This window comes from Stegodyphus dumicola, chromosome 3, assembly GCF_044657685.1.
Source record: "Stegodyphus dumicola isolate Sdum_Otavi_A_Nest chromosome 3, ASM4465768v1".
Classification (NCBI taxonomy): Eukaryota; Metazoa; Arthropoda; class Arachnida; order Araneae; family Eresidae; genus Stegodyphus; species Stegodyphus dumicola.
The window spans coordinates 118,217,629-118,244,829 of record NC_140770.1 but is presented as its reverse complement, the minus strand read 5'-3'; the positions used below and the strand labels follow the sequence as shown (position 1 = coordinate 118,244,829).

Here is a 27,201-nt window from a genome sequence, read left to right as displayed (position 1 = left end):
TGCACATATTCGTGTGAAGGGTCTAGAGGACCCTGCATTCAAAATCTGATGGCTCTAGACACCGTCATTTTTCCAGAGTAAGGGAGCATCCATACATGCATGCAGATTTTTCACCATTTTGTTTGTTTAACATAATACATGGCGATAGCATTTGGTGACAACAATTTGAAAGTTTCGAGACTAATAGCGCCTCTTGTACTTTAGAACAAGGATGTTGCTGTTAAAAAAATTTAGAATATGATGTAGATGGCATATTTATTATATCGCTATTTTTGTTTGCTTACACTATTTCCTCCTTTTTATTTGCGTTAAATAACATTACATTACAAACGTAGAACGTTAGGAAATCCTGCTACATACAAGTGCGCTGCAAGAACATACGGAACAAAATTTCGAAACCACTGGACGCAGAAATTTTGGTAAACAGAGTTTCAAACCGCTAATTTTAAACATTGAAATTCTAGCGTTTCCTCTTGTATAAGCAAAACCATGACCCTCTAGCCTAGTAAAAACAAATCTTCAGCGCAGGAACCTCGAAATAGATGATTAATGGGTTATGTTTAAAAGGTCGCTATAGAAACGAAATGACTTTCGAATGGATGCCATTGGACAGCTACCGCCGAGGAAGATTGGAGGCATAATACCGAAAAACGCATGTTCAGTGCTTGAGGTTTCAATTAAAAAAAAAAAAAATTACTAATCAAATGAATCATTAAATTTGTACGATCATTATGCGGTAATGATGATTATACTCTTCTAAAGATATGCAGTCTAAATAAAATTTGAGCATCTGCCAAAACATAGCCGTTTTTTAACAATGCAAAACTCGAATGAAATATTTATTGTTATCTGCTGCCCCTCTTTTTTATTAACGAGATTCTCCTGGCAACGGATGAGGCACAGAATCCAAAATAAAACAAGAAAATTCCTGTATGATGCATGAAGAATTTTAATGTTTTCTAAACATAAAACTTTCTGACTACAAAATATACTTTCTGGCTTATAAACAAAAATACAACTGGCAAATCGATATCTCACTAGGTATTCAAAATAAAATTTGATCTGCCCTTGCTCGACTATCCCATTCACACAAAAAATAACAGAATTTCGTGTATTCTTGTTGCGACTCTACTAAAACAGCAACTACTTTTAAATCTGCACGCACCTGCCATTTATAGTATTCGTATTTGATGCTTTTTAGGAGATTTTTTAAATTTTCACACTATTCCTTCGTATGAACAGCATGGGCAAGAGGAATTGACAATAAATTGTTTCCGATATGTAGCAGAACAGCTTTTAACCTTAACGTTGAACCATCTAGGAATCTCCATTATTTCGTTTTATGATTCATATCAAGAGCAAAGAATAAACCATTTACATCCTTGCAAAAATTTAAGGCTCTGTCAGTGTCGAAGAATGGTGTCATATCTTTCTGACGAGTACGAAAATGAGTTATCACCACACCATTTTTCAAAAGACCCCACTGCTTCAATCTTGAACACAAACAGTTCTGCTTTATTTTTATTTATTTATTTATTTTTCTGAAAATCTAGGTCTCTCACTAGATCGTTTAATGTGGCTTGACTTATCATGTGATAGCTGTCTATATGAAACACTGGGTGCACCGAGTCATATGTTATGGTTATGCGTCACTGACCAGGCTTCCGACCCAAGGTAAAACCGAACAGATCAGTGGAAAAAACAATAAGCAGCCACCACAACAAGGCAATGGCTGAAAGACCAAGTGCCATTCATTGCTCTTAATCAGGAATGTCACAGAAAAGTACTGTACAGAAATGATTACAGGACATCTTGCATAAGATGCAACATATGACATTAAGCAAAACGTCAGTGTATAATACTGATGCGTTTTTTTATACTTCTGCCACGTTCGTACGAGGTTCGTAGATTTGGGGTGAATAACGACGACACTTGATAAAGTATCGAAACACACTTTATTTAGACAATATTGTCAGGACAGCTCCAAAACACGTTTTACAGTCGTCGATAAACAACTAAAAACACGCTGACACGATCAGCGACACAGCCTTTAGGTTATCAGGCTATCACGGTGGAGACAGTTTACTGCAAAACACTTGACTCTGCTTTCCGGAGTACAGCTCCCGACTCTGCTTGGTCGTTCTCGGTACTCTACGTACTCTCAAGACTCTCCACGCTACAACTCGCGATGCACTCGACGACACATGAGCACAGCTCCTGACTTTTCGGTTCAGTCGTTCCCGGAGCTCAACGCGCTCTCTCGACGATGCACTAACCACGATACACTACGAGACTCTTCCGATGCACTCGACGACCCACTCGGCACTCGCTGCCCGGCTGTCAACTCCATCGACTTCGCAGGGATTGACTCGCTAGACGAGACACCAACTCGATACTAACTAACTTGCACTCTATGCGAGGCACACACAGTAACTGACTGCGAACCAGCAGGGTTTATATAGCTTTCGGCTTGTGTTCGGGAACATTCTGGGCTAAACCGGTAAGAATTCGTTCCAGAAGGTTCTCCAACCGTCTATGGTATAACGCCAATTTTGTCGTCAAATGGGCGATTTCTCGCCAAATGTGGCAACCGTGCCCTATTTTGCCATTTTATGGCAACCCTGAAACAGCTTTGCGGAGAAGCCATCTTACCTGTACATTTCGTAACAATATTATAGTGTATTTAGTAACCCTCGAGTCAGATGCATAGGTTTCCGGCGGTTTAGGAATTGGCAAATTAAAACGTGCTTCTTTTCCTTCTATGCACACGGTCCCTACCCCTACTTAGTCCCTCCTTACTAGATACCGTCTAATTAAAAACTAAACTCAGTGGCGCAACAGCCCTAGTGGGCCAAGGTCTGAAGTGCCCTTTTTCTGCTTTCTTGACCTTTGGCCCTGGAGTGCATCAGGATATGCCCTGGGCAAGAGGTCAGCTTGTCGCAAGACCCCCGGTGTTTAGTCCCCAAGCGAACTTGGTACTAATTTTTTCGACCCACTTAAAGGATGAAAGTCTGAATAAGCTGTTTACTTGCGAGCTTATTAAAAGAACCGATTCACTTTACTAAGCAAGTGAACGATAATTCAAGAAAACGGGGCGGCAAGTCCTTTTGAGTTCACCCGAAAGCAAACTGCGGGAAGTTTAATCCCCATTTTAGAGAGAAAAGAATCTTCCTTCTTCCCCTGTGAAATATGAGTTTAATTTGCAATTTTCCAACTTTTCGAAAACTTTTTTATTTCGTAATTTTATTGTTAGTTCCATGTATGCTTTAAGGAATCTCAAAACTACATTTGAAACACATCAATCCAAGGCTGGTTCGTTGGTTGGTTTATTGGGTTACGGCAAAGCACACTAGAGCTATCTGCTTAAGAAGAGGAATGCCTTCCTGGAGAACTTTTTAAAGAAATTGGCTCTTTATATAAGGAGAAACACGAAACGCGTTTCGTAGTTTTTTTCCCTGTGTAACGAGTGACCTGTATTATTAAACGCACTCCAGTGACTCGTCACACATGGTCACTGGACGAGACCTGCCCAGTGACCATGCGTAACGAGTGATCTGCATTAGACCCAATAATCCTTTAATATCTGCATCTTTGGAGAGCTTAATATCGGAGTTATTGCAGAATGTACACTGCGCAAAAATAAAGGGGGGGACAGTTCTATATCTCTGGTTTTACGGGGCCGATTGACGAAATTAAACATGCGTTTTTCATGTCTCGAAAGCGCGACTTAGGATATGTATTAGATTTATATATATCATTGTTCTAAAATCGGTATTTTGACACAAAATCGTACTTTTTCTGAACTTTTTTTTTTTTTTCCCCCATATTTCAATTCTACGACTCAAATTACGCCAAACTACCAAGTTTTGTAAGAATCGCACGAGTAGTTTTTAAAAAGTTAGCTCTCAAAATGTTAGCTTTTCAACGTTAATTGAGTTTGGTATATATTGATTAATCTCTCTTTTTTATTAAGCTTATTTGATTCTTCCTTTCACATTTCGAAATTCAGGTTCATTCCAAATAAAATTCACCCATTTTTTACGATTTATTTTTAAAATTTGTATTTTTAAATAATTTTTATAAATTTTTCAAAAACAAATTTGAACTATAATCTACAGCATGTTTACCATCATCTTAAAGTAGACGTATTTCTAAGCATACCTGCAATTAATTACAATTTTATTCAAAATTTCCGAAGATATACGTGAATTTATATATTGGCGCGTTTTGAAATTTAGCATATTTGCTGAAAGCGATAAAACATCAGATATGGTTTAAACACTTTGCTAAAATTATTTGAAAGTAGAACCAATGTGACTTCTTTCCGACTCATACACAATGTAAAACGGTAATAACGAGGTGCTTTTTTTCCGCTCCAGCATAATGGAAGAAAAGGAAAATTTGGTTGCCATATATTAAAACGTTCGCCACGTGAACTATTCTTGGCCAAACTGAAAAAAATTCGCCAATATAAATTTTCGAATTTCTCCGTAAATTTCGCACCAAATTTTACAAAATGTAATATCTGGGCATAATTTGAATCGTAGAATCCAAATATGGAAAAAATAATGGTATGGTATTTCAGAAAAAGTCCGATTTTGTGTCAAAATACCTATGTTAGAAGAGTGCTATATATATCTAATATATATCCTATTCTTCGAGACATCAAAAACGCAATTTGAATTTTGTCAATCGGCCTAATAGAGCGAGAGATATAAAACTGCCCCCCCCCTTTGTTTTGTGTAGTGTATATCTAAGTGATGAAGAAAGGAATACTGCCAAAAGTGTCATTCAAGAATTTCAAGATGTTTCTCTTGCTCGTCTTCTGAAGTAGGTCGAACCAGTTTGACACAACATAGAAATGATACCGGGGATCATCCACCAATCAAGCAACATCCAAAACGTCTACCGATTGCTAAATAGGAATAGGTAGGAAAACTAAAAGACATGCAAGAAGCAATGTATTTGAGCTTTTAGTGAGTTCGTGGGTTTCTCCTATCATCCTGGTCAGAAAGAAAGCCAGTTAACTAGATTTTGCGTTTATTATTATTATTGAACGACATCACGAAGAAAGACGCCTACCTTTTTTCTAGAATTTATGACACTCGGGACATTCTTTCTGGAAGCAAGTGGTTTGCGATGCTTGATCTGAGGAGTCCTGCCAAATGTAAATTGCTCAGACAGGAAGTGACTTATCTCGGACATGTCATCTCCGCCGAAGAACTTTTTTTCCAACGCAAGACTCCTTCACAAACTGACAGAAAGCAAGCAAAATTTCTTGCGGACTAAAAATCTAATGATACATTCAACGAACTGACGGAGGCTTAACCTCTGCAACAATCCTGACGTCTTTTCAGCTCGACCAACCATTTATTCTTGATACGGATGCGAGGCATGATAGTGTGCGTACTGTTCTGTTTCAAGAATAAACTCCATTATGCAGCAAATGTCTATCTAAAGAGCGAAATTGCTCGCCCTAGTTAAAGCGTTGAACATTTCCACCATTTCCTCTACAGCAGAAAACTCCTACTCCCCACACATCATCGTTGACTTAACTCTTAAATTTCAAAAATCTCGAACGCCGAATAGGCAGGTAACAACAGAGACTCCAGGAATATGACATCACTATGTGTCATCGGACAGGATCATCACACGGAAACGACGATGACCTGTTTAGAAAATCTTCCCAAGAAAGCAGCCGATACTATCCAGTGTCTAAGTGAAATACGAGGTGGTTGATCCGGTCAAATTACAACTTCAAAATCAGCTGATGAGACCCATAGATTGATAACGAATTCAAGAAAGACCAGTTGAAGAAGGCGACATTAAACCCATAATTGTTTTCATGATGTCTTTAAATAGGAAATCTATTTAGCAGGATATTTCGTTCTACAGTCCTACGACAAAATAATATTGGGCTCTCTGGGACTCAATAAATATTCGAAATAGCGCCTCTTCGGTATATATTATATATATAAGGAAGGAATTTTATCTCAGCTATAATTAAAGAACTCTGCAGACTACTCGGCATAGATAAAACTCTAACGACACCTTTACATCCACTGTCAGACGGCATAGTAAAGAGGTTTACGAGAACCATCTTTAATAACCTGTCGCTTGTAGTTTCCAGAAACCAACAGGATTGTAACAGAAGTTGCCTCTGTTCTTACTGGCTTATCGCACGGCTGTCCACGAGACTACCGGCTGTTTTTTATCCCAAATGCTCTTCGATCGGGACTTATCTCTGTTTTGTGATCTTTTGTTTTATCGCCCTCCAACCTTCATCGCCTGAAGAGTACATTCAAGAGCTTCAGACTCAATCTGAAATGATACAGCACTTTTCTCGGGAGCGAGTTATCTTGATGATAGAGCAAATGAAGACCAGATACGATACGAGAGCTATAGGACATCGATTCAACGAAGGTGACAAGGTATGGTTATGGAATCCGATTCGCCGAAAAGTACTTTCTCCTAAATTACAACCATCCTGGGATGATCCTTACACAGTCCTAAGCAGGTTGAACGACATCGTAGTTCGAATCCGTAAGTCATTAAATTCTAAGCCTAAAATCGTTCGTTACGGCAGGCTAGGGCCTTACTATGGCCATTATACGTAGTCGTTATAATGTATATGATGAAATATGATTCATATGTAAAAAATAAACTAAGAACATTGTCTTATTTGTGTATAAATTTGTACATCGATGCATTTTTTCTTTTTCAAAAGGCAGATTGTGAACAATTACAGTTTTGTAACAGAATCCATTAATCTATACTAAGGCCAGGTGGGGGTGGTCTCTTTATTATGGAGGCACCTAATAGGTGGGCTACCATTGCCTCCGATGAAGAGACAGAAAGTTACAACCATGCCTTCTCCGGGATTCGAACCCAGACCCTTCGGTATCGCAGTCAGGCTCTCTTAATCATTATACCGTCTGGGCGGCGTAAATCCATGCATATAATTATTGACTTAGTATTTGATTTGCTGTATGTTATTTACATAAATTATTCTTTTAGTTTTGCACAAATTTGCCGTAAATTGTTGTAAGTATGGCTTCCTGTCCAAGGATTGTACTGCCCGGTACAGGGAAGGGGTAAAGTTACAAATTTTGTATACGTGTAAACGATTTTAGTGAAATTATATGTGAAGTTGCAGTATCTTTGTGTAATGTAAACGTGAAATGCTTGAAAGAGCGAAGCTCTGGCGGAAAAATAAGGTTACAGAGAATAGTCTATTTAACATTGAAGGTAAATAACTATATCACCAATTCAGCAAGATATTGCCAGTTGCCAAATTTGTCGAGAAATCGCCAAAAGTCGGCAAACTTGGCGACCATTTGGCAACATTTTGGTCAAGTGTCTGTATAACTGTAATTGGTAGCGTTATTGAATAACTGAAATTGATCCCTATATGTAAGTGTAACTGTTTCCGATTCTTATATGTAACTTTAACCGTATATTAATGTCAGTAATTTCGAGAAATGGAAGGTACTTGAGATTTCTCAGCGGTCGAGAAAAAACTATATAAGCCCGAGGAGAGCGTCAGGTCGCAGTTTTTAGTCCGGAGTTAGATCTCTTCGCGAGCTTCGATCGTTACATTTGCTTTGCATTGCATTCTGTTTAACGTTCTTAGTACTTTAAAGTGGTAACTACTCATGACTTCAACCTGAAGGATATTAATGCCAAACTGGATTTTTACAAGTACAGATTCTCAGCACTTAGTACTTTTCTTTTATCAATCATATTCAGTCTCTAAACAAAACCAGTGGCTAGTAATTTGGTAATATAGATGTTGAGAACTTACTACAAGAAATGAGATCCACGAGAAATAACTACAACGTGATAAGTAACAAAGCCGACTGCGCAAGAAATATTTTCAGAAATAAAAATTCACCCAGTTTTCTCCGAGAAATTTATGCAAAATGTAACTGGATGCAAGTTTTCACGTAACAGAAAAAGGCTGATAAAGCAGTCGAAAGGTACATCATAAGAATTTTCAGTGACGATACCATGTCTCCGTTAGAAACACTTTAAAACGTAAGCAATATCAAATCATACGGGACGAATTTTGAGTAAAATAGAAGCCCTGTGCGTCTCACGCAGAGTCCTGTGGCGGATATAGGCAAAGGAAAGATTTTAAAAAAAAAAAAAAAAATATCTGAAATGTTTGAGATTTTAAATTACGTCCAAAGGGGCGTTTTTTAACATTTTGTGTGTTACCTTTCTTTATTAAATATCATGTTCCTCGCACTTAAACCATAAGATCCAGTGCAACAGCAATATCGCAAAATAGTTTTAAAACGAGCATATCTTTAGAATTTCCGATACAGAGACTCACGCGCTGGAGATAAAAATGTTTTTTCTGCACAACGTTGCCATTGCTCGCTTTGAAATCCTTGAGTTTGTTAATCAAAAATTCGTCAAAGTTTTAAAAAATAGGAAATCGATCATAAAACAAATTTCAAATTTCAAATTTGGTCTTCCACATGCTCATATTCGTTGGAGGATTACGTTATTCAAAATTCGATGACTCTATGTACCGTTATTTTATGACAATGTGAGAAATATACATACATTTACGCAGATTTTCATTATTTAATTTCTTCAAATATAATGCAGAACTCTAACATTTTATGGCAACAGTTTGAAAAGCGAACCGACATTTATCCGTCCGACGCAAAATGCCAAAACGAAGCAACAACTTTTACGCTTCACGACTATGGATATGCATCACCGCGAAAATGCTACCTTAAGAGTTTTTGTGTCAACATATTGGAAAATTTCAACTTTTTCTAACGATAATGTACTTATTTTACAATAAACAAAAGATTAAATAGACAAATATTTACAAACATTGTACGCATTCATAAAAAAATTACGTTAATATGTTACAAAGTTTGCTTTTTGAAACTGCAGTATCTTCAAAAATTTGTTTTTATTTGTTACAAAAAAATCCAGGTATAACAAGTTTCGTGGAACTCATACGAACTGAATGTGCTCAAATATAAAAGGAAAAAAATTCCACGCATACTTTCATGCTGTGTAAAAATGTGCTTCGCTGTTGGCCTCTCTCGAAGAAATCTTGCGATACTAAATTTGTGGTGATGACTGGTGACAGGTAGCGCATCTGACTCCGTATAATGGTTGGCACATGTGTGAAGTTGCGTAATACTTACCTCATTTTTTAACTCAAAACACATTTATTACAATTACGAGAAGCTCTTTAGAAATATATATAATTCATTGATAGCATAGAATAGTTATTGAAGTAAATTATAGTCTTCGTGATATGAGGGAACCACAAGTTCGAAAAAAACAACACTAAAAGCTCCAAATCTGGGAAATCAATGCTATTCTACAGAAGAAAAAAAAAAATAATCTGCGGCAATAAATCTCGTCAGTGATACGTTTATATCATATGACACATTTTTCATAAGAAAAAAATTTCCATTTTGAGACTAAAACCTTACTTACAGAATTAATGGGAGTTTAATAGCTTTTCATAAGCAATATTCATTTAATGTTCAAATTGAATGATCAAAAATCAATACCAGACACTTTGGAGGTTACAAATAAATGATTCTAAATATTGATTTTTCTACCATTAACTGGAAAATAAAACAAAAATATTTTTAAACATTGAGCAGTTAAGGATATTGTAAGGACTTCGTTCTGGGTGGAGGATATTCCTGTACTAAAACAAAAATGTATTTATTTACCTAAAAAAAGATTTTTGAAAACATGCGCGCAATTTTCATGTAGAGATTTAGGTACGATAAAAAGCGAATAAACAGCCAAAAAGCGTCTGACGCCATTATTTATAAAAAATTTATTTCTGAAGTTTGGGTTAAAGAATGTTAATGTTTGAACCTTGCGTGTATAATGGAAATACTACTACATTTCATTAAATCATATTGGCAGTTACTTGTATACCAACAGCGGCGACTGACACTTTTAATGAAAATTTAGTAATAGCAACTTCCTATCGTAGACAACAATAAATCACCCTTTTAATATTCATACTGTAAAAGCAAATATTTCTACGTGTTAATGACAACAGGAATATAATTTAGCTATATTACAATTACTTTATTTCATTGATTAATCATTAATTAATTCCCTCGTTACATAATGTTTGACGTACTACATAAATACTTAATAAAATGGCAGTTAATTTAAAATAAAATTTATTATTCTAAGCCAAAATGTATTTTCGATTCAAAACACAAGTAAAGTTTTACTAAAAATGGAATTTTTAAAGAAATTTGAATTGGAAATCAATTTTTCTTCCGAATTTTTGTTCTTTGCTTAAAGTTTATTTAGATATATTTTGTCTGCTACAAAAACAATGCTGGTTTGACACCAAATGTTAAATGTGCCGATGAGTGACAAGGTCAAATACGGAAACCTACACAGTGTTACATTTACATTATTCTTATACTTTTATATGGTTCATATGAATGTTACAGGAATGAAATAGGAATAATCACACACACACACACACAAAAACAACAACAACAACAAAAAATTCATTGTATACCAATGTTACATAATTAGAACTACGGTTAATCAAAATTTTCTCCTAAACATCGAATTTGAAATTAAAGCTAAATTTTCTCGAGAATTCGGATTTTTAATTAATCGAACTTTTAATCCCTCCAATTTTGGCATGATCGAAGCTCATAGCAGATATCTTACAGTAACTTTATTTTTCATATTTTGATACATGTTTAAACACCGGGTATAGAAAAACATATTTTTAGAGCTACTAAATTGCATATTATTTTCACTGATTTTAAAGATTAGCAAGCTAATACAACAGAATCTCGAACGTGATGTTAAAATGGAATTCGAAATTAATGCTTTCTCGGCAAATCAAATTCATGATTAATTGATTACCTCCCCTCCTTTTTTCAGTTCTCCTTCAGCTCCGGCTTATGGAAGTTCACCTATATATTCGAAACTTATATTCCAATGGTAAAATATTGATAAATAAATATCAAACAGCAAAAAATATTAAGGACTTTTACACTCGCACATATAAAACTGCTAAATATTTCCTAGAATTTAGTCGTATATTTAACTTAAATATATACTTCTGGAATTTTGTGCGATTAACAACTCACTAAGCAATATTCACAAGTTAAGAAAAAAAAAAAAAAAAAAACTTGCATGACAGGTAGATTATGATTATTATCCTGGCTTGATAAACTAAAGGTATTCTAGAAAATAATTGCTTGTATACCACACTTTGAGGTACACCTAAGTAAATACACTTTTGTTAATGTAATAGTTAAGATATTAGTGATAAATTATTCTCATATATTTTTATATTTGGCTGCTCATATAAGACATATATGGTTTACAGTAGTAATTTAAAGGAAGAAAAATATCGTCTTATATTGGGACCAATGTGCCATCAAACTGAATCTGCTGCAACGCCCATATTTATAACTAATAGATGTACCAAAGATACAAATCTTAATCTTTCAGTTGCTTTTATAACCTTGCAATACAAAACCACTCTAATCTCAACACTACAATTAATAAATGCCTAAGAAAGAAATCTGTTCAAATATACAGCGGACAGACCCCAAACGCGTGAAAAGCTGCTGCTACGAAAGTAAATCCATGACTTTCCATAAAATCAATTGCGTAAAAGCTGTTATTTTCCATAAAAAACAGGAATATCAAATAGCAAATGAGCTCCCCTTTAAAGAAGTATTTTAACTGGTCGAACCACAGTTGCGGGAATGGGCAGTAAGCCAACGATATCTCGGGCACCGGATATAAAAATGGCCAAGGAGAAAAACTAAGCTGAAGAAGGAATAGAAATGCCCTTGACAGCACTTACCAGAGCAGATCATTGGGAACACTTAATGAAAACCCGACAAAAGCCTACGCGACACGCTCCTGGAAACGCGAACACGCAAGCAATACGTCAGTTACGCACCAAAGACAATCTGATCGATCTCACTATGACACGAAGATGAATCGAAGCTATTGTGCATTCGCATTTATGACAGACCATAACTTCTGACATATAACAGCGCTTTAAGAATGAATGGGATAACAATGACTGAAATGACACCTGTTGCTTAAATTCTTCAAAAGAAACTCTTCCGGAACTGTCTGCAGATTATTCTGTAAATGTAAAATTCCTCGTACACCTTTTGGAGCTTTTTCAGAATTTGAAATATGAACTAAGTTTCAAAATTTGAATGATTTCTTTAAAAAAAAACTTTAAAAATCTGCAAGTTAATCAACATTTTAAAAATATCACTTATAACAGCAGACTTTCAAAACATGCGATAGAAGTGGGGGGATTTGTTTTTGCAAACCTTCTCTGCCTTCCCAACAACTTGGTCTAAAGAATTCTAATTTATTCAAGATCTTTAAGAGCAAGATATGTTAATGCAATTAAAATTCAAAACATACAATAAAACAATTTTATTGAACTGTGGATTATAAATATTTTAAGCTGCAATTACAACTCAAAACTGCCCTTCATGTGATACAATTTAAACATGAAGATCGCATTTTTTCTGCATCTAAGCTAATGATGATTAATGTTAAGAAAGTTTTTGACTATTAGTAAATTCAAAAATATGTAATTGTTTCCAGTAAATTTTTAGTATTTTAGACGATTCGGTTTTCTTGTAGTCGTAAATTTTCTTAAAAACCTTAGTAGTGAAGAAGAGAAGGACCTGATTAAATTTCACACAGTTCTTCGTTAAAAGCGAAGTGTGCACTCTATTGCGAAATTTTGGCATTAAATAAGCAGGAATTACCGGAACTGACTGGTGATATCCCGCTTCAGTCTTTTCCTAATTTAGCCTGAACAAGAAATATTCTGTGACCGTCAATCCCAACTCAGGACTCATTTCCATTTCTCTCGAATAAATCAAACGAAGTTACTAGTTTTGAATTCAAAGTAGCGACTCTACTTTATTTGAAAAAGGCAGAGTGTAAAAACAAGTTGTATTAAAAAATGGGATAAGAGAACAAACACATCTAGATCGGTTACAGTTCAGATTGCTGAAACTTTTCCTCGGAGGCTCAGCTGGAAATAAAACTATCAAGGCCGAGTTGAGAAAAGCTGATTTGGTACTAAGCCGAATAAAACAGCTGTTTGAAGACATTAATTCATTTTACAACTTTTTTAATGCAAAATTGGATCATAAAAACCAAGTGCATACAAAAATTTGACCATACCTTGACGGAAAAAAAAAAAAAAAAAAAAAAAGAAAGAAAGAAAGAAAGAAAGAAAGAAAGAAAGAAGAAAAAGAAGAAGAAACAAAGAAACAAAAAAAAAAAATCGAAAACTTTCAGATTTTATATTACGCTCAAAGGGACTTTTTTAACGTTTTGCTTGTTAAAAATTTTTCACAATGGGAGAAACACACATACATTCACGCAGATTCTTCATTATTTAATTTCTTTAAATATACTACAGGGCGATAATATCCGTTGGCAACAATTTAAAAAGTGATTCGCCGTTTATAGTGAGATGTCACAAAATGCTGCTTTGAGACTAATAACCATTCTGTGCTAAAATAAATAAATAAATAAAGCTAGCTGTGTTTCAGTTTGTGCCAAGATTTGGCATTCCCTCTCCAAATAAATTCATGTGCCATACTTATTAAAGATTCCAGCAAAATAATATTCCCTTATGTTAATAACTACTGATGTAAATCACTGGTAGTTTTTCAAAGGGAAAAAAAATTATTAGAAAGTAAATCATTTACCTTCAATGAGTACTATATGGAAAAGTGATTTTCACAGTATGCAAATGAACACAGTGGAATTCACTCCGGAAATACGTACGTGTTTTGATTTCGGTAGTTCAAGATTGAAAGCAAAAAAATAAACATACTCAAAAACCATTCAAACAACAAACAACCATTCGAATATAAAATTCGAAATTTTCAATCACTATTATCCTTATCTCTACCTTGTAAAAAATGGCTCATTGTATACTTTGATCGGACATAATTATCGAATCGTCAGGATAAATGCGTTTATTTAAATCTATAAAGCAATAGTTGCGTAAACTGCATATTCTTACATTAAACTTGGGTTGGGGCAATTCTGCAGATAACATATGATTATAAATTCTGATATTTTAGAGCAGAAGAAACATTTTAGATCATTTTTTGAAAAGCCTCACGTTAAGAACTTTAATTAAAAAAAAAAAAAAAAAAAAAAATCAACCTCATTTATGTCGGAATTTAATTTAGCAATTAACAAAAATTAAAAAAAAAAAAAAAAAAAAAAAAAAAAAAAAAATAGAAGACATTTATTTGCTTTGCTTTGAAAACAGTTTAAAAAGACCACATTAAATAGTACACAATTCACTAACTTTAACGCCATAGTAAAACTAAATCTTATGAAACATTTTTGCATATTAAGTTCACATCATCATCATCCACATGAAATACCATCTTTCCAAATTTCATTACTTTCTGCCTTTTTTATTTGTATCCAGCATGCGAATGATATTACTTATGCCATTCGCCATTTTTATCCGTATCCAGCATGTGAATGCTTAAAATAACCAGCCAGAATATGTCACCTTGACGACATTAAAGCACGTCACTCTTTTTCGCCTTTTCCCGACAGTAAAACATGTAAGTCCAATTAAAATTAAACAATCGGCATCATACAAAAGGTTAAACTAATTAGCATATGTTTTATGCTTAAATACCAGACTAAGATAAAACGAAGTTTTTCAAGTTACTCCTTTGTTCTGCCACGTTTATTGGTGCCTTTCGTTTCTTGAAACTTTGGTTTCGAATAGTGTCTCAAAAGTACATTATTCGAACCTACAACAAAACGATTATTTACACATTAAAAGCAATTCAAATGCAGTGATCGTTAATAGAAACTGATAGTGTGGTCCAAAGAAATTTCTTGACAAAAGAATCGGTGACGGAATAGGCGAACTCTTCGAAAATGGCAAGATCTAAATGTCCAAGAACAATTACAGCAAAGGGTGATCATTATATTTCGTTAACAGCCGTCAGAATAAGTGGTAATTTATCACTCGGCTTTAAGGAGAAATTTCCATAGTTACAGGAAATAAATATACTCACAAACTGCCAGTAAGCACCTTCACCACAGCAGTATTTGTGCCTATATACTAATAACAGCTATGTGCACAAATACTACTGTGATGCAGTTAGAAGCTCAGTTTATCATGTTTGTGAACACATTCAATAGAAGTTTCTGTGCTTAATCGCGATTTATTCTGCACCCTGAAAGATCGACGAGTCTTATTTTATAGTCTGAAGATCCTGTCTGGTACATACGAAATAACCCAGTGAAACATGTTGACGGCGGAGCCAGTATATGTCATTCAAAATGGCAGCCGACGACATACAAACTATATAATTTTAACATACATATAAAATCTTTCAGCCAATTAACAAGTTAGGAAATAATTAGCTGCAAGTTAGTTTAAAATTTAAATGAACATGGTGTTAGCCTAGCACATCTAAATATAAATTTACATCTTAGTTCAGCTCTGTATCTGAGAAGCAATAATTTCCGTACCAATAAAACACTGATGAACTGTCTTTTGAAAAAAGCATAAATGATAACACAGGATAAGGTGAATTGCAAAAGAACCTTTTATATTTAAATTTATTTCACTCTCAGATAAGTTAGAAAGAAACAAGGGCAAAGCTATACGTAAGATATGACAAAAACAACCAATTACACTATCTTTAACAAAAACATCTGGGGATCAAAACTGAATGTTGCAAGTAAATAATATTAATTTAAGGAAGTTGAATAATATTTCAGATAAAAATAATATAATCAATATTCAAGACCTCTGGTGAAAAAGCAGTTACAAGAAAACAACAAATGATTTTATATTTCTTCAAAAAGTAAAATTATGGGCTCAAAATTGAGGGGATCAAAGATATGAAAATTACGAGCTCAAAAATTAAATGAAGAACATATTTTAATATTAAATTATTTTTCCGTTTTTTAAAATCCAAGGTTTTTTTCATTACCTTTATTTTCCTTTTCCTCGATAAGACTGCAAATAACACATACATCTGAGATCAAGAATCAATTTAAAAGTTACTGTTAAAATTAATTGTTTCAGTTTCAAAACATGACAGAACATTAAATTTTGAAAAACATAAATTTAATATAATGTTTAAAGGAACTCATGATCTGTGTAATATAAGAAACTAAAGAACATGAATGTTACCACCAGGAAGAACTTCACAAGAAATCAGACATTTTGCTTTTCAGTTTTAAAATAGATCCTATTAAAAATTATAATTGTTAATTAAAATGCCATTTAATGATATATATATACTAGTTTCCTGCATATAGATATTAAAAACAATAACGCTATAAATTTTAACAATTCATAAATTAATAAAAAAAGCGTTACAAATGACAAAGAAGAAAGTCCAATTTTCAGCGATATTATTTAATGATCATGCCTGGCTTTCAAGCCGAAGTTAATTTACAATCAATCAAAACTTCTCAAATTATTATCAGAACTTCTCAAATTATTAATTGTTGTATGATAGAATAAGGGAGATATTAAGTTCCGATTAAATGATATCCTGTGCTTGAGATTAATGGGAAAACATCAAATGATAACACACACCAAGACTGATTTTGATTTCAAATATTTCAGATGGAAATGCACTCACAGCTGACAAATCAGAAACATAGCATTATACTGATAAATATAGGAAATTTTTAAGACAAAATTAAACAACGGAATCATAACAGATAGTTTTCGCTATAGCTTAAAGCCGTTTATAGTTTCTTTTATGTGCAATGTTTATAAAAGCCAGTTTCCCTCAGAAGAAATATTACAAACCAATATAGAAAAGTTAAAATTACATACAAAAAACGAAAATCTTAAAAAGTTCCATAAGAATATCACTTAAAAGCTATTTCGAAATCAGATAGCCTAGCCCTTATGAATCAAATTCAAATAGTAATATACCTTGTCAGTCTGACAATTAGCGAGACTCACGTTATATGCATTAAAAGAACATCTATTGGCTCCAAATTGATCTTTATAATTATAACTCTGTTTCTGTATATAATTTTAATCTACATTTTTTAATTGGAAAATAATCTTTATTAAAGTTCTTAGCAAATGTAAACAATTCTTAGAACAACAACAATAATCTCTTTTGTTGCCATTCCAAAAAAAAATTGAATAGTCTTTCTGTTGCCATAACAAAAAACAAATAAAACGATATTAATCAGTATTTAACATTTCTGAATGCTTTCAAGCCACAACAGTACTCCTGACTCCAAACTAGTATTCTTTACATATACACTGACTACCAATAAGTATTTGAACACCTATGCAAATGACGATATCTGCGGTCCTAAGGTACGTCACGGATTCCGCCGGTATATATAGTGTAGGAAACAGCATCGGCTTTAGTCGCATGCAAGATGCATCGCAGTTCGGAGCTCTCTTATTTCGAGAAAGGTATAATTATCGGGTATCACAAATGTGGCCGATCCTTAAGGGACATATCTAGCGATCTGAAGTACCCAAAATTGACAGTGGCCTATGTGATTAAGAGGTGGAAGGTGAGAGGTGATTGTCGGAATGTGCCCCGAGTCGGCAGACCAACGAAACTGGGAGATAGAGACCGACGAGTGCTGTCAAGAGAAATTCGGAAGAACTGCACCCAACCGATGGCCCTCATCCGCGAGGAGTTTCAACAGGCATCCGGGAGTATTGTTTCAAAGAATACCATCCGTAAGGAAGCACATCTGCTTGGTTTTCATGGTCGTGCTGCTGCCCATAAGCCTTTGATCACAAAGTCCAACCGCGCTGCTCGGTTAATGTGGTGCAACGCACATCGAAATTGGACCGCAGATCAGTGGAAACGGGTTCTTTGAAGTGACGAATCAAGGTTCACCCTTTACCGTTCGGATGGCTGGGTCTGGGTCTGGCGTCTACCTGGAGAACGTCTCCTGCCAGAATGCATTGTGCCAACAGTCAAGTTCGGCGGAGGTGGAATTATGGTCTGGAGGTGTTTCTCCTGGTATGGGCTGGGACCCTTGGTCCTCTTTCATGGTAAGCTCAACTCCGATGCCTAACTGCACCATTTTGGATGACAATGTGCTTCCTACGTTGTGGCAGTTTTACGGCTTGGACCCCTGTTACTTTCAGGACGACAATGCCAGTTGTCATGTTTCGACTTTAACCAAGGCTTGGTATGGTGCCAATGGAGTTCATCGAATGGACTGGCCTGTCCAGAGTCCAGACCTGAACCCTATCGAGAACCTCTGGGACGAGTTGCATCGCCGAATTCAGGGGTGCACTACCCGTGCAAAATCGGTGAAGGAACTTCTATGTCTTCTTTAAGCCGAGTGGAAGAAAATACCTCTAGCTGTCATACAAAGACTTGTGGACTCTTGTCCCGGAGGGTCCACGCTGTAATTACCTCTCATGGAGGCTCTACCAACTATTGATTTTGAATAAAGTTAGTTTTTCTCTTCTATCACAGGTGTCCAAATACTTATTGGTAGTCAGTGTATAAGCGGCTTAAGTGTTTGTCGCCGATAGTTTATTGTTGCCACTCGGAAAAATGAGCGCGGAAATTAATGTTTCCGCAGTTTTCAATTAATATCTCGGCCGATTAAGTCGTACTAAGATGAGAACGGTATCGATGGATTCGGAGAATTTTTTGAAATCCGAGGATACGCGTCTCGAATTTCAACTCGGCGCCGTTCCGTAGATTTCGCCGTATGTGTGTGTGTATATACATATCCCACTTACTTATCAAGCTTTCGTTGTGTAGTAGTCAGCACGCTCGACGCGTGTTCAAGAGGTCAGTGGTTCGAGTCCCGGCGAGAGCCTTGCTCATTTTCCCCCTTCCCTGCTTCAATTAACCTAATGTCTCTACAGTGGCGCCAGAACTAAAAAGAGTGGTGGATGATGATTATCCACCCCTAGGATTTGGCGATTGGGTCCCCTAATCCCCAGTCGCCCTTTAAAAGGGGGAGTATATAAGGTATTTCTCCCACCCTCTTAGTAAACATTCGTGGTGCAGTGGTCAACACGCTGGAGGCGTATTCGAGAGGTCCGTGGTTCGAGTCCCGGAAAGGGCATTACTTATTTTTCACCTTCCCTGCTTCCAAATAACCTAATGTCTCTACAATATATACACTTACTTACATACACAAGTGCATATATTCATACACTGCTTAATCCGGCTCTGATAATTGAACAGTATCGAATTCAGTTTAGAGTATTTCTTACATTCACTATTCACTAGTGACAGATATTTAACTTGTTGTTCATGTTTGCCGAACAGTGTAGTTACGTTTCGGCTTCACTCCAGAACAAGCATGTAGAAAACGCACAATTAGGCCTTCTAGCTTATCAGTTTGTTTTTACAGCCACAAATAAGAAACAGTGTGCTGTAATATTAACGAAGTATTAGCTAAATATTTGTTTCCCTTCAGTGTTCTTTATATATGATGTGTAAGTTAAAAATGTAAATTGTCGGCAAAAATAAACTGTATTTTGACTAGAACAAGATCTTCATTGTCAACAGTCCCTGCAAACAAGAAAAGGTAATAAGTCATCTTTACAACAGAACATTTATTAGTTAGCGGATTCTGACAACGTTTATTAACAGCAGTTGATTGATTACGTATACGTGAAAAAGGCGTTATGTTTTGTGATGTCATATTTCAGAAATAAACGCTTTTCTGTTATCGCATCAGCATAGTTATTGATTTTAAGAAAATGTCAACACCCAAACTGTCAAAGTTGAACCGTCAAGCAACCGACAGACCAATTCTGTCGTCCGAGATCACAGACTTTTCAACTTGCGAACAAGGTGTCAGTGCCATGCGAACAAGGTCAAGAATTGGCTGACTACCAAGCATAAACCTCAATTAAATTTTTATCAAATGATTACATTAATAATAATTAGTTACAGCAGATGCGTTAACAACTTCTACCAACGGAAAACATTTATGCAATCACAACTGTAAGAAAAATGGATAATAGAAATATATTTAAATTAATGCATAGTTCAATTACTTAACTTTTTTTTTAATTCCAAACATCAAATGGAAATAATTATTATATTTTTAAGAATTTGAAATGTAGATATGAATAATTAGTTAGCTAATTATTAGTTTTAGAAGTTTTAATTTTAAAACAGACATGATTCCTTTTTATAAAATGCGCACATGAAAAACTTATAAGAGAAATCAATAATGATCGAAACCTAGAACGAAACCTAAAACAATAGTAAAACCTCCTGATATTAAAAACGGGTCTAAAAACTAATTGCTGAAAAATGGCTTTCTGATTCGCCCACGGAATAAATGTTTACTTTCACCGTAACTTTTCAACCCAATATCTCTCCAACGTCGATTACAACGCAAACAATTTTTTTCGCAGGCACTCGTTCAGTCGATAAGTATCTCGAAAATGCTCATCGATTAAAATCTTCCGCTAATAAAATGCACATAAAAATATATTATCCTGCATTTTTTGGACGCAGACAAGTGATTTTTGTTCCAATAGCGAGGACACTGATTTTTTTTCGGGTGTGGGGGGGGGGATGTCTTAGAATATTTATTTCTTTAAATTCTTCCCAATATAAGATTTTATGAAGCTTTTCATGAATTATGAAATTAAAAAATGAATATGTTTCATGAAATATCTTCTAGAATTATTAAAATGATTCCAGAAATTTAAAAAATAAATATACGTTGTTCATTTGAGTAACGTAATTTCGGACATCATGTTCAGTTAACTAATTTTTTACTAATCAGTTTTTAATTAGTCCTTTCTGGTTCCTTAGAAGTGTGGGCAATGATGTTGAAAGATAAACGCAGAAGAAATCTTTGTAAGATATATCTTAAGAAGCATATTTAAAGGCAGTGGGGAAAAGGGAGAGGAAGTACAGCAAAATGATTCAGATACAAATTTTATCAACTATTATCATTTTATTTCTACATCCAAAATAAAAGGCACTAAAGGATATTAGAGGATAAAGTCAGTACGCAATCCATTAACATGCAAACAGTACTGGGGAGGGGCAGGAAAAGACGGTTTTGGTTTGATTACGCAACGCACTCGAAGGCTCGCCTTCATGAAGGACTTTCTAAGGGAAACTTGATCGTATGCACGTTACACATGGAGAACCACGAAACACCCATGAGTCTGCCCGTTCCCCGGAATTCTAACCCCAGACAGAACTACCAGTCTTCAGCGATTTTACTGCTTGACAGCTGATGTGCAGGGGAGGAAATATTGATATGCTAAATCCTACATTAGGCTGTTGTCTCCTTGAAGAAGCGATTATAGAGATATACGCATCTTTCATTTTTCGATGTATGCCAAATACTACATGAAGCTGTTGTCTCCTTGAAGAATTGATTATATAGATAATCTTTCATTTTTTGACAAAATGCTTATCATCCGCTATTTCGACTCGTTTCATTACTACTCGAAACAAAGCATGCCGTTATATATTTTAAGATACGCTATTATTTATTTTAAAGTATTTCTGTACATATAAAACATTAAGCTTATTTTTAGCACTAATCTACATATAAAATTAGTATTTACGTTACACTGCAAAAAAAATTTATTTGCAGGTTAAAAGACTTGCAATCGACAACGGTCTCTAGCCTAAGCAAAAGGGGGAACATGTGTGTGTGCACGTATATATAAAACAAACTATTATATACACTGACTACCAATAAGTATTCGGACACCTGTGATAGAATAAAAAACTAACTTTATTCAAAATCAATAGTTGGTAGAGCTTCCACGAGAGGTAATTACAGCGTGGACCCTCCGAGGCATACTTTCCACAAGTCTTTGTATGACAGCTAATGGTATTTTCTTCCACTCGGCTTGGAGAAGACTTAGGAGTTCCTTCACCGATTTCGCACGGGTAGTGCACCCCTGAATTCGGCGATGCAACTCGTCCCAGAGGTTCTCGATAAGGTTCAGGTCTGGACTCTGGGCAGGCCAGTCCATTCGATGAACTCCATTGACACCATACCAAGCCTTGGTTAACGTCGAAACATGACAACTGGCATTGTCGTCCTGAAAGTAACAGGTCCCAAGCTGTAAAACTGCCACAACGTAGGAAGCACATTGTCATCCAAAATGGTGCAGTTAGGCATCGGAGTTGAGCTTACCATGAAAGAGGACCAAGGGTCCCAGCCCATACCAGGAGAAACACCTCCAGACCATAATTCCACCTCCGCCGAACTTGACTGTTGGCACAATGCATTCTGGCAGGAGACGTTCTCCAGGTAGACGCCAGACCCAGACCCAGCCATCCGAATGGTAAAGGGTGAACCTTGATTCGTCACTCCAAAGAACCCGTTTCCACTGATCTACGGTCCAATTTAGATGTGCGTTGCACCACATTAACCGAGCAGCGCGCTTGGACTTTGTGATCAAAGGCTTATGGGCAGCAGCACGACCATGAAAACCAAGCAGATGTGCTTCCTTACGGATGGTATTCATTGAAACAATACTCCCGGATGCCTGTTGAAACTCCTCGCGGATGACGGCCATCGGTTGGGTGCGGTTCTTCCGAATTTCTCTAGACAGCACTCGTCGATCCCTATCTCTCAGTTTCGTTAGTCTGCCGACTCGGGGCACATTCCGACAATCACCGCTCACCTTCCACATCTTAATCACATAGGCCACTGTCGATTTTGGGTACTTCAGATCGCTAGATATGTTCCTTAAGGATCGGCCACATTTGTGATACCCGATAATTATACTTTTCTGGAAATCAGAGATCTCCGAATTGCGAGGCATTTTGCATGCGACTAAAGCAGATGCTGTTTCCTACACGATATATACCGGCGGAGTCCGTAACGTACCTTAGGATCGCATATATCGTCATTTGCATAGGTGTACAAATACTTATTGGTAGTCAGTGTATAAAACATACCGCCTTATATATAAAACAATGTATATATCGCTACTATGGTAGAAAAAGGGCACAACTCGAAAAACCTTTAATTCAGAGGAAAACTTCCCAAGAACGTTTAACCAAAGTTTTAGTGAATATGAAGGTTCCTTCCACATAAAAATACGAGTATATCACATTTTGGTTCTGATTGACACATAAGAGACAAATCGCAATTTTTGAGTTATGCCGGTTTTCTTCCAAAGTAGCGATATATATGAAAAAAACATAACATCCAAATTACTAACTTTAATTTAGTCCCCTTCTTGGAATCTAAACTGGAAAAACTAATCTGCAATGCCGTAAGGCTCTTGTCCAATATAAATTTCAAGCCGCCCAACCGGTATAGTGTTTAGCGTCGCTGACTGCCGTACCGAAGGGCAAGGGTTCGAATCCCGGATAAGGCATGAATGTTTGTGAATGTATATTGTCGGTACGGCATAGCAGCAATGTATATATATATCCAGCCATATATACATGGATACATATCCAGCCCGATGAATCGTCGGGAAGTGATCTAGAACTGCCAAGTGTTCAAGCGGTCATACACACTCAACCATTGAAACATGCTAATTCGATTCAATGCATAATTATAATACATCATATTTACTTACTCAAATTACTTCCGCTTAAAATGAAAGCAGGGAATATTTTATACGGATGCTACAGACTTAGGAATTCAAAAATTTTATATTAGACTATAGGAATTCAAAAATTTTATATATATATATTTTTTTTTATGAAAAACACTTGATCTCCCCGGCTCAGAGGAAGAGAATTTCAAAAGGAAATTTTATCTAAAAATTGTGCTATACCTCAAAATGTAGCAAACATGATTAAAAATGAAATTTACTGGGCTTATTAGCTTTAACATGTGTATTTTATGCATAAGCTTATTTCGCGCTATTGCGCGACCAGCTTCAATCTACAACAGTAAAGTAAATACCACACAATAAGTCTCACGAATTTTATGATTTCTCAGTATATAGAAGGAGAATTAAATTATGAGAATCAGTTTATAAGGCAAAATATAAACAAAAGAGAAGGAAATCATCAATATTATTATTTTATATTCAAAGCATGTTCATCTCTTTCGCATTGATTCACCTAGTGGAACGATCTAACATAGCCTGAAACGAATTGCGTAAACTTCTTCTGGTACTGCCCGAAGATTTAATATTAGAGCCCTTTGAATAGCTTGTCGGCCTTTCAAAGATACCTTTCCAAAGATAACTTCAGTTTTGGGAACAGAAAGAATAATCGCACGTAAATAAAGTTAGGGAATCATCGTTAATGGATTAAGCATAGACAATTACTTTTTGACAAAGTATGCTTGCACAACTACTACTCGTTCAGCAGTCTTATAAAGACAGCCTGCTGCCATCTGCTGAACACTCGAGTCAGACCCGGGGAATCCTCTCCCAAAGACGTTTTCAAAAAGCTTATGTAAAAGTAGCACTGAAAGTTTTACAAGTAGTTTTACTGGAAACAAATTCATGAAGAATACTGCCTTCCTTTCTTTAAAATACGCCAACATGTTTTGTCGAAATATGTCAACTTTTTAGGACATTCATGTTCTCCCCACTTCTCTCTAGGTGGTGTTGGTGACTCCCATGCATAACTTTGGCATTTAGCTGAAGGATCACAGCAAAAATGTCATGCTTCTTTCTCCCCAATCATCGATTTGATAGCTCTAACAAGACTAGAGGTCTTTTGCATACTGAACAAGATCAGATTTTGCGTCTTCAGATGAATGTGACACAAACTGGAATTTTTTCTCTTATCCAAATATTCAACTAAAATTTGACTAATCATCACGTGATTATGTTCGTCACAACAATAGTTCTTCCTACAACTCTTCTCTGATTTCTGAAAGTCTTCCCATTTTAAGCAGACCTCGGAGATTAGATCCAATTGCATCTTGGACTGTTTCTATACCATTTTGAAATCATACATATCATCTGAGTATCTATGCACGAGAAAAAAAATATATCCATATACACTATAATTGCCTCAATAACACCTTTTTTAAAAAAAATTAAAGGAAAATTTAATGTTCGTTCTTCGTTCTATGTCTATGCTGCTTAAGTTAAACAATTCTCTCATTTATTAAACACTATGCATGATGGAAAATGACGTCATATTTCCCATCGCGTTTAATGTGGGGCACTGGAATGTTGCCAGATTAAAAATGAAGGTTGGCCATTAGAATGACACGGTCGTTCACAAATGAATGGCATTTATATCTTGGGTGTAATAAAAATCACTCATTAATTAATTCTTAGACCTTGCATACATACGTTAACACTATATAACACACAGTATTAAAAAAAGGAACCTAGGCTCTGTTGTGTGCTCCTTGGAATAACTCTTTCAATTCCTCTCATGAACTCTTCTTCTGCTTCTTTCTGTTAAATATAAGAGGCCCAGTTTTCAACCTATTTCAATGTTTGGCATGTTTTTCTAAGTACTTGAAATATTTCTCTAAGTCTCAATCTTTGTCGTGTTTCTTAAGTTTTATTGCTTGACGTGTTTCTTTAAGTCTCAACCTGTTTCAATGTTCTCGCGTTTCTAACATTTGTTGCTACTTACTGATTAAAAACAAGAGACGTGACACTCTTTACTTAAGCATTTAAAGAAAGCATAATTAATAATCCTTATTTTGGTATAATATTTCATGAAAAAGTTTAGAATACTGCAATAAATAATAGATTGCATTTAAGAAACCGTCGAATGACTGTTAGTTGGCCTAATTTCAGCATAGTAACAACGAAAACGTTTGAAATATTGTACGACTATAATTCAGAGATACTACGCGAGCAAAATGACATCGACAAATTATACTTTTGCAAGATTACCAGAAACCTTCGATGTATTTGAGAAGCGTTATTAAAAAAACTATACATAACAAATAAAAAAAATAACACAAGTGCCTGTATTTAGCCTTTAATCTTCTAATCAAATGTCCAGTAGTAGTTGCTTTTATAATAATCACTTACATGAACATAATATATAAGTACAAATCTTTTCGTATTTTAAACGAGATAGTTTCTCAGGATTTGGCAAAGACTATGTTCGTACATAATCGAAAGTTAAAAACAACTTACTTCTTAGCCTTCAATACACAATCGTTGTAATTCTAAATAACGCTTAACACATTCACAGCTGCTTGAATCCTTCGAACTCATTCTCTTGGAATATTGTTTAAACCTGTGGTTTTCCTGAATATCTTCAATGCTATTAAAATGTTGAACTATACAGTATTTTCTCCCTTTCCGCATGCCTTCCTGATTAACTGGAAGAACGCTAAACGCGTATTCGGAAGGTCCGGTTTTCGAATCCAGCAAGGGCACTGCACATTTTTCACGTTCCTGCATCGATATAACTTAATGACTCTACAGAACTTTCAGCTGAATCTTCTCTTTAGGGAAAAGAAAGAAGTCTGCAGATGCCAACAATCTGGCATGAATGAAGATACCTTTCGCTTCAAGAATGTGGTTGACAAGAATGGAATTGACAGACATAGCATAACAGACAAAGCAAAAACAAATGTTTCTTTTTTTCCAAGATATTCCAAGTCAATTTTGAGTACACTGCTTTTACTTATGTTAAAAGCGAAACACACGCACGTTAGCAACAATTAGCTGTTCTTTCTGCGAATAATGAGAGTTTCAGAGTTCATCGTTAATATATTTGAGTCCATCACGAAATCATGATCCAATGAAAAACATTAGGCCTGATCTCCATATGCTTTATTCAATATTTCAAACATCTCCTATGCTGTTTTCCCCCCTCCTCTTCACAGCAAAGAGTTCAGCTTTAAAGTCCACAGTAAATGTTCACTAGACCAAAGCAAACGATTAACTGCATACAGAATTCTGACGGTAAGCAGACAATATCTTGGGAAAAGCAAGTTGAGATATCACAGTAATAAATGTTGCCACTTATGATTTTGCCAGTTTGTTGGAATTTGAAAAAAAAATAATTAGTTCTAAAACTTAGTAGAGCACTTTGTAGAGTCGGTTATTCATCGAAATAATAAATATTTTCACATTAAAATGTTCATAATGGTCAATATAAACGTGAAGGAAGCAACATACAGAGTATTCCCCAGGCTAAAAAAAGTCTAATGCGGCACCACATGATTACGCGGCCTATTAAATTACACACATTTTTTTCTACACTTCATTTAAACTTATTTCCTGGAATTTCATTAAAGATATATTTC

At 35.4% G+C, this 27,201-nt stretch overlaps 1 protein-coding gene across 4 annotated transcripts in view; it reads right to left on the bottom strand.

Annotated features, from left to right (window-relative positions):
- Positions 1-27,201, bottom strand: part of LOC118205150 (neurocalcin homolog) — a 173,256-nt gene that overhangs the window by 24,201 nt on the left and 121,854 nt on the right. Inside the window, exon 1 of one of the 4 annotated variants that reach the window (XM_035377439.2) lies at positions 11,855-11,967. The exons of the other annotated variants lie outside the window; for them this stretch is intronic. The gene's annotated coding sequence lies outside the window, so the exon portion shown is untranslated. Of the gene's footprint in view, positions 1-11,854; positions 11,968-27,201 lie in introns of those variants that run through there. 4 annotated transcript variants of the gene reach the window in all.